This window comes from Macrobrachium nipponense, chromosome 2 (assembly GCF_015104395.2).
Source record: "Macrobrachium nipponense isolate FS-2020 chromosome 2, ASM1510439v2, whole genome shotgun sequence".
Taxonomy (NCBI): Eukaryota; Metazoa; Arthropoda; class Malacostraca; order Decapoda; family Palaemonidae; genus Macrobrachium; species Macrobrachium nipponense.
In genome coordinates this window covers 144,271,043-144,281,042 of record NC_087201.1, presented here as the reverse complement: position 1 = coordinate 144,281,042, position 10,000 = coordinate 144,271,043, and positions in this window count along the sequence as shown.

Below are 10,000 nucleotides of genomic sequence, written 5' to 3'. Positions count from 1 at the left end.
TAGTTCCCTTCATGTTTCCTGCTTTCGAAAGATCTCGGTATTTTTTTAAAAACAGAATCGTATAAATTCTCGTCAGCTTGTGACTGATGACATCTTTGTTGATGATTTTTTATAGGCTCTCTTTTTCGAAGATGAAATAAAGAATATAATCGATAATCTTTAATTGTTTTATGCAATGGTCATAATTAAACGAATTGTACTCAATCACTTTTAGAAATGTGTGCACGACGAAGACTCCCTTAAAAAGACCATTTTTTGTGTATTTTGAAAATTGCCACATATTCCTAATATTCTGAAGAATTTTCATTTCTATTTGGGGAAGAAGTTATCAAAAAGTCAGTGGCTCTATTTACTGGCTCTCATCACCGATAAGATGTAGCAAGTTCTTGAATTCGGTAGGAATAAGTACCAGTTGCTCCAAGTTTTCGTTCATATTATTTACTAGTTCTCAGGGTATATCTGCGCATGAGTGGTGAAGACGCTCTTGGTACATAAACACTCTTATGCTTTTTGCCAATGCATTTTGCATTCCCTCCTCCCCCTTTCTTTAGTTGACTGGAAATTCTGATTGCAGAACCCATTTGTCTATCAAAATATTTTTCCTTTTTGGAGAAAGGCTGACAGCAGCGAATATGTCGTTTTTGATAACCATGGAAACGTTTTGTTAACGTTGTGATTTATATTAGAGAAATTTTTTTTCACAGTTCATTTGCGAAAATATCTTTGATTAACTGAAAGCATGGCCTTCGGATTCTTTCCGAATGCTTATCTCATTTCCAAGCAATTATGACTTGTATGAAAGAAGTTGAAACAGACGGGACAAAAACTTGGAACGATGCAGAGAGAGAGAGAGAGAGAGAGAGAGAGAGAGAGAGAGAGAGAGAGAGAGCGCTGCAGAAACTCTTGATAATGAATGGACCTTTGAACTGCTTTCTGCCTGATGTGATTATGATATGTTCTGTACGCTGGTTCTAGATAAACAAGATTTTTCCTTTTCTAGACCGAAGAAAACAGACCCTGGCAAAGAAATCGGGTCCCCTTACGGAAGGGATAGAACTCTATAGAAGGAGAGATTGTGTCGTCAATGCCTCGATAAAATTACCTTTGGTTCAACCCTTTCAAACGAAAGAAACGATAAAGTGCTCTGCTAAGAAAGCCATATTCTATTGAAGGATTTTTTTTTATTTCTTTTTGTTGTGCATTTGACGGTGAAATATATCACATTAACAAGACAAGTTAGGGCACCTTTCTTTCAGAAATATACAGAAAATATTGAGAAGTTGTTTTTATTTTCTTGATTCGAAAATCAAGAGGGCAGAAATTATGATCCATTGGAGTTTAAGCCTAATCGATTTTGTGTTTTTAGTTTAATGTTGAAATTGGCCTTGATAAGATCAGCCATTATCTCTACTAAATGTGTGCAACATTGCACAACCAGGAGCCATCGGCAACGAATACTTAGGAATTTGGATCATTATCGTAATCATGAATAAGACAGGAGGTAGGCGGGAGATCGTCTTCTACAGGAACGGAAACCCTGAAAAGAATCAGGCAGGAGAGATACTATTCGGGAAACAAGATGACAGGTCTTTTTGATTCTCAGGAAGTATTTATATATATAAAAAAGAGTGGATATAGAGCATTTGAAAATTTTCAAAAAGGCAGGAAAAAATCCCCAAAAATGACAAAGGCCTGAGACAAACAAGGTTTACATTAAAGATTGATTTTTCTCCATTCTATGAAGATGACCTTAACAAATGAATAATTTCGCGATGAGGAGATCGAGATAGTATCCACAAAATCAGTTTGGATTGGAATTAACGGAACCGTTTCGTCAGTGCGTCCACTGCGAAGCATTACAGTAGGAAGGCAAGTGGCTGTAACAGCAGTAAAGTAAACATTCGTACGAAAAACGTTTGACCCCTGCCCAAGAGAAAGAGGTTCTTCATTTACTTCCCTTTTGGAATTCTAAAATGTCCGGGAAAAAGACTTCTAGAAGACACGAGGAAATCGAGAAGTTAGGAAGTCACTGGTGTAAAAATAAAGATTATTTTTTATTTAGATAATTTTTGATAGTTTATCAATCAGGATAATAGAATTTTGCAGACTATCTCTGCAGCATATTTTCAAAAACACAGGGCACTTCCGCATTATTTGCCAACCATTTATTTCTACTCAAGATATGTACTCCAAGTAATTTATAGGTTCTCAAATGTCTTAACTAAATCTATATGGTGTTTTAGGTAATTTCCAATACCCATCCAAAGCTGTATAATTAAAATAGACGATAATCTTTACATATTTATAAAACGGAAATCATTTTATTTCAAAATGAGGTTTGTAGTATCTATTATTACTATTATAAAAAGAAGTAGAAGTGGTAATTGTAGAAGTAGAAGTAGTATCAGTACAAAGATTAATTGCCTTTATGATAAGATAAGACTTCGACATACTGTGAAACTGTTGTAGATTATAATTTGCATCTTCATAATTTTTTTTCACTCTACGATAAAGCAAACATAATGCAACGAAGACTCGACTTTAAAACTAGATTGGACAGAATATCTTGTTTCTCTGATCCTTCTAATTTCCGAAGCCCAGTAAGCAAAGAATTACAGGTTCTATCCCCACCCAAAACCTTGATCTCTTGCCCAGAAAAACAAACGGCTCTTAGTGATGTAATACTTAATGGAAAAGGTTAATTAACTATCGCTTCCTTGAATAATTAAGCTTTTGGACTCGTGAAAAGAGCATTATAAACTTCTTCGTTCCTCCTGTATCTGGAAGCGGGAATGGGAGAAAAATTGCCTTCATATTTTGCGAAGCTTCTTTCCGCTTTAATTAGAGGAAACTGAATTTCCGTCTTGAGGAAATCAAGGCAGGGGACACGAACGCTACTTTTATTTAGGAGAAGAGAGAGAGAGAGAGAGAGAGAGAGAGAGAGAGAGAGAGAGAGAGAAATGCACTGAAAAAGAGATATAATCACATAAGCTGTGAATGTAAATAGGGAGAGAGAGAGAGAAAGAGAGAGAGATGCACTGACATAAGAGATATAATCATATAAGCTATGAAGGTGAATAGAGAGAGAGAGAGAGAGAGAGAGAGAAGAGAGAGAGAGAGAGATAGAATGCAAAAAACAAAATGGAATAATTTTATCTAAACTAACAAGAGAGAGAGAGAGAGAGTCAGAGAGAGATGGAATGCACAAAAATTGAAATAATTTCATCTAAAGTAACAAGAGAGAGAGAGAGAGAGAGAGAGAGAGAGAGAGAGAGATATGGAATGCAAAAAAAAAAAGGAATAATTTTATCTAAAGGAACAAGAGAGAGAGGGAGAGAGAGAGAGAGATCAGAATTTCCTTATGTGTGTAGAAACTGTTATGGTTCTTTTATCAAAACGTCATATGTTGTTATATCATAAAACGATTTAGAAAAAAAAGAAAGTTTAATTTGGAATTTAATGTTTCAATAAGATCAATTATTAGTTTTTGTTACTGAAGTCCTAACAAATTTCCATTTTGCTAAACAAATTCTTTTAAAAGTCTTCTGTCAATTACTTTCTTTCCTTAAATCGATTGTTCGATCCTTTGTGCAACTTGTGAGTATATGCGATGGAGAGACACATCGTTTTGACAGAGGCGGGTCCATTTCTGAATAAAGATTACTCACACTCGTAGGAGTCAAGGAAACACTCTGACTTCTGACGATCTCGTTCTCCGGATTTTAGCGTCAACTCGGAATCAATATTCCTCTTCTCTTCCATTGTTTCTCCCTTTGATGGGAGGAAACACTCACATGCCATTTGGTGAGAGATGAGAAGCTCTAAGACAAAGATCGTTTCATTTCTTCTTTTCTTATGGCAGCATTTAGGTCGTCACAGTCTGTCTTCTTCTTTTTATCCTTCGTGTTTGTTTCTCTCTCTCTCGAGCGAGAAGGAATGTTGAGTGCCTGTCACAGAATGAAAACACTCCATGAATATCAGCCAAAGGTTCTTCGAATTCGGTTAACTTAAATCCGTGAGGTTTTGATGTTCCAGTATGCATAGTAGGCATTATCAATATTTCACGATCTCTCAGTTAAATCAAGTTATGTCTTTGATTATTCTTGGAAGGAAAGACATTTCGCGATTATCATGAAAATGCACCTCCGTGATTTTTATGGACTTCCTGTTATCATAATTAGAATATATGCAAAAACAAGTATAAAATCCGCCGACATTTCTTCTCCGCAATCGAGTTTATAATGCTGTAAGAGCCGTGGTCCATGAAGCTTTCAACCACGGCCCGGTGGTGACATGTCATACAGCGTTACTAGACGCACGCATATGGCTATCTTTAACCTTAAATGAAATAAAAGTTGCTGAGGCTAGAGAGCTGAAATTTGGTATGTGTGATGAATGGAGGGTGGATAATCAACATACCAATATGCAGGCCTCTTGCTGTGGTAGTTCTTTTAAGATCTGAGGGCTGACAGAAAATGTACGGAAGAACAGACAAAGCCAGCACAATAGTTTTCTTTTGCGGAAAACTAAAAAAGAAATCCTTTTTTGGATGACTTAAAAATTGCATTTTTTTAGGCACTTCTTACCTATATGACTCATCTGTAGCTCTTCCAAGAAAAAAAAGTCCTCCGGTTAAAGACTTTCTGGAAACGAGATCATAAAAGTGAAAGCTTCTCATCCTCATTGCAGGAGCAGGTCTCCCCAGTCCTGATTTTATAGCTTAAAAATATATGAAGTTATGAATTAGGTTTTTATTCACCAGTCAACTTTAAATCGCACATGAAATCTGTTTTGGGTATTTTAAAGTTAACCCATGTTCGTAAATTGATACATAAAGAACCAAACAGATGTTTTTCTATTCCATGTTGATCTGGACGCAGATGAACTGATGTATCTACATACATACATACAAACATACATACATGCATGAAAACTCACGCACACACACGCACACACACGCACACACACACACACACACACACATATATATATATATATATATATATATATATATATATATATATATATATATATTCATTGAATAGAATGGCTTTTTCACTGTTTACCAGCTTTTTTGAAATTGATTTATATTTTCTAATTATTTTCTTCACTTCATTGTTCAGGTTACTAATGGACACATAATGGGTTTCTTCATTTACTCCAGTATTTTTACAAAAACGCGGCAGCTGTTTCGTCAACCTATACGTATTGACGTTATCAAGCGTACTGATACAAATATGAGCCTACATGCGTTTTGTGACGTCATGAGGACGGAAAGGTAGTACAATTGCCAGATAGTTCGTTTTAAATATTTACAAAAGACTAGTGAAACATAAAATAAGACAAATAAATAAATATGTTAACAACAGAAATTATATCAAAAGTTGAAAGTAAGTTATTATATACAAATTATACATAAATATATATTAATTACATATATGTTTAATTAAATAAATGTCAGGAGCGCACACTGACATTTAGTTAATTAAACATATATGTAATTAATATATATTTATGATATATATTATTAACTTACTTTCAACTTTTGATATAATTTCTGTTGCTAACATATTTATTTATTTGTCTTATTTTATGTTTCACTAGTCTTTTGTAATATTTAAAACTAGGTATCTGGCAATTGTACTACCTTTCCGTCCTCATGACGTCACAAAACGCATGTAGGCTCATATTTGTATCAGTACGCTTGATAACGTCAATACGTATAGGTTGACGAAACAGCTGTCGCGTTTTTGTAAAAATACTGGAGTAAATGGAAGTAACCCATTATGTGTCCATTAGTAACCTGAACAATGAAGTGAAGAAAATAATTAGAAAATATGAATCAATTTCAAAAAAGCTGGTAAACAGTGAAAAGGCCATTCTATTCAATGAATGTTGTATCCGTGAAAAATTGTGCTAAAAGTATATATATATATATACATATATAAATAGTATATTATATATATATATATATATAATAATATGTTATAATATTTCAATATATATATGTGTGTGTGTGTGTGTGTGTGTCTGTGTGTGTGTGTGTGTGTGTGTGTATATATGTGTGCCTGCATGTGTCTAACCATTGATGGCAAATTACATTGCAATGAGGTCAACGAACCCGTATTGACCTTTAGAAACAGTTGAGCAAAGGATTAATGCCAAACCTTCTCATCATATAATGATATCAGTCTAAGTGTCCTTTCCCCGTGCCTGTCACCTTCAAGAATGCATGTTAAGCGTACTTAACTGGAATAAGGTTAATTCGGCAAACTCTGACATTCCAGATCTCATACGTAAAGGTCGGAAAGTGATCGTTAAGAATAATTGTAGATTGACTGGATGAAAGGCAATATGATATCACTGCTAAGGACAGATAATGATCGTGAGACTTAAAGTGAGAACTATGACATTGAAATTGATAATTTTGATGTTGCAATATGAACGAAATGATCAAATAACTATGGAGAGGCTCCTTTATATTTCTACTGTACTTGAAGGAATTGGTTTTTCTACATGTTGTGACAAATAATTAGGCATATTCTTAACCCAAAGAAAATGGGAATTCACTCCTAAAATAAATAGAATTCGATGACTAAGAAGTTGAAGTAAGTTCATTAATATAAGGATATTAGTGACAATTATAACGTGAAGGCTCTTTGAATCAGTCGTTTGGAGGTGACTTTGTTCGTTAATGAGATATTCAAGCGATATACCAGTAATGCAAATGTAATCTGCTTCCATGTCCGTCCTTTCTGTTACTAGTTTCCACTCACATCATCCCTCACTTTCCACTGATATATTGCCGTCACATACTGGTTCGAGTTGAGGGACGAGTATTAAGATTATTGAAAGACGCTGATCCCGTATTTTGTTTGCTAATCGAATTGGGGAATACGATATGAATAAAATCCTTATATATCTTTATGAGAACCAAGACACGTTTAAATAATAATGGCAAATAATAATTATAAGACCGAAATATTTGTGAAAACCAAAATATCTTCATTAGTATGTTACTTCATGATTAAAGGTTCCTGATAACTCAACAGGAAACCAAATCAACGGTAAAATGAGGCAGGTTTTCACTGAAATGTTACAGACGAAAATCTCGCAATCGGACAATCTTTCGATGTTACAGAATATTCAAGATTTTTCACCTTTTCTTTCTTGCAGCATTTATGTTTTTATTCGATATCATTACTTTCTCGCCATTTTAAATCGCAGAAATATGTACGTATGTATATTGCCATATACAATAAGCTTTCGCTAACTTTATCGGTTGGCCTCTTAAGCTTCCTGTATACAACAATGTTTACAACACTATAGCTGACTTTATTTTTTTTCTATGTTTTTCGTTTATTTCCTACATAATATTAGATTAAGTTACAAGTTTTTCAAGATAATAAAAAACTAAAACACGTTAGAAATAAAAAGGCTGAGAGAATGTGCGGCTACGCGCTAAAACCCCAGAGAAATGACTAGAGCTCTTGGAAACTAGAGGGGAAAGGTCAGCGAAGATGATGTCTGTAATAATAAACTCTCTCCTTTATAGCATTAAAGCCCCGAACATGGCCTCCTGAGGTTGAACAAGGGGGCAAGTATCCTCAGTGGTTTTTTATCGTCCCCCTCCCCCCCCCCCCCCCTTTAATTTTCTTTGTTTTAAGAAGTAGTAAAACCCGGTGACTAATATCTAGAGCAAAAGTTTCCTCAACACAAAAAAATATGCCATATAATAGGTCAAATATTTTGAGTATGGGGTAGATAAAAATGTTATCTTTATACTTTTGAAGAAGATATTAGGATTCATATAAGTTATGCTAGATAGAACGACTAAACAAATGGCTGTATAATTCACTCAAGACGGCTTAGTTTCATATGGAATTGATATGAGCGTATAGGAGTGAATGCAAAAATAAGCACGGTTAAAGACGAATAAGTAATTAAAAATATACTTTAATATCCATAATTGTAGGAGACGATACAATGAAGTGAATACCACACTGTGTATCTGCTAAGGCTGAGTGTGCTACTGATGAGCCTATTGTCCAAGTGAAAGAATCGGCTGATGTTGTAGAAGATTTTTACATGAGAGTTCAGTCAAAGTGTCGGGATTAAAGCATAAAATATCGGTAACCACAGTCCTCTCTCTCTCTCTCTCTATCTCCAGCATTCCGTTTTACGGTAAATGGCTGAACTTTGAAAACGTAAGTACATTGACGTCATAAATCTGAACAAATATTCTCGTACCAAAATGATAAATCAATCAAAATCTTACAAGATATCTAAAAACACTCAATATTTTTGCAAATATCTCTATGAATACTATAATACAAAATGCTTACCAGCGCCTCTCTTTTTTATTGAATCTAATTTGAATTTATGTCTCATAAATGAGATTTTATCAACGCCCATAATATATATATATATATATATATATATATATATATTATAATATATATATATATATATATATATCATATATATATATACCGTGGTGTTACTATAAAAAACACCTTGTCTTTACAAAGGCTCATATAAAATTCATACAAAATAATACTCTCTCTCGCTCTCTCTCTCTCTCTCTCCTAGGTTAATATCATTATCATTGTTACTCGAACGATGAAAATGTCAGCAGCATTGATGATACTGAAATATTTATGATGATAGTTTTAAATGTCATGTACAAAAGTAGTTTCCATTTTCATCGACATTTCTTACCTTCCCTATAGCGTCATTTGAATCCAAAATAACCTGTTACATATATGTCTGGGAAACCCGTTTGGCTAAATAAAAGTGAAGTGTATTTTATTACATAATGCAGCAGGCAGGATTTTTTCCATCACGAATACATCAATGGATGATGTCAGTTGCAAGCCTCTCTCTCTCTCTCTCTCTCTCTCTCTCTCTCTCTCTCTCCTCCTCTCCCTCCTCCTCTTTCAGTAAAAAGATTCTTCATCTCAAAACAAAGCATCTCTGAGAGAGAGAAAAAAAATTCTGGGGCCTAATTTGAGGGATCTCCAGAATCGGAAATCAGTAAAGCCTATTGTCTATATTCATGACTCCTTGAGGCCTGACCCTCGAGTGCCGTTGGTATGCTCTCTCAAGATCCACACATGGATTGTTCTTTCCAGTTTCTCATTGTTTCTTGCTCATCGTGTTCATGAGCTCTGAGGTGGATGAATTATCAATGACCAACCTCCCTAATAACAGAATATTCAGTAATTCATTATCCTTTTTTTCCACAATGACTTCCATAACCGTTCATATTAATTTTGGGCGGCCAAAAATAATATGAATTCAACGGCATCAAATAAATGAGTTGAAACACGGACTTTGCAGAGGAAAACTAACCAAATATCTCTAATCATATTGACGTAAGGGGAAAGTGTAACTGATAATAGTATCAAGTTCCTATTAAACAAGCCTTAGATCCAACTTTGCTTCTGTTTTTTTTTTTTTTTTTTTTTTTTTTTTTTTTTTTTTTTTTTTTTTTTTTATCCTTGCTCCACTGTTTATACTGTCACATCGACACAGCATTAAACTTGACATTTGCTGTTACGTGCGAGTGATATAATTGTTTAGTTCTGAGTATTCATGACATTAATTATTGCTGTTCTCATGTTTCATGATTCCTTTTTCTCAGTAAACGTTTTTTTAAATTATTATATTCATCACGAGATCATGCACAAACACACAAGCATGTACTATATGCACTGTTTATGTCACATGTTATGTAATGATTTTGAAAGAAGAGGTTTGAGAAGGCAGTCAATTTATCAGTCTTTCTTTTTTTCTACCTTTTTTTTGCTTGTTTTGTTTGAATCTGAATATGTTGGACGTCGCAGCTTGGCTTTGGTTATTTATTCTATGATTTTTCTCCTAAGTTGTTACAAAGAATATATAATTCTTTTTAGAATGTAAACCTTTATGCTGATTAGAAGCTAAGAAAAGGAGCTACAATAGTACCATACATAAATCATCTATAAAGCTGTGCGAG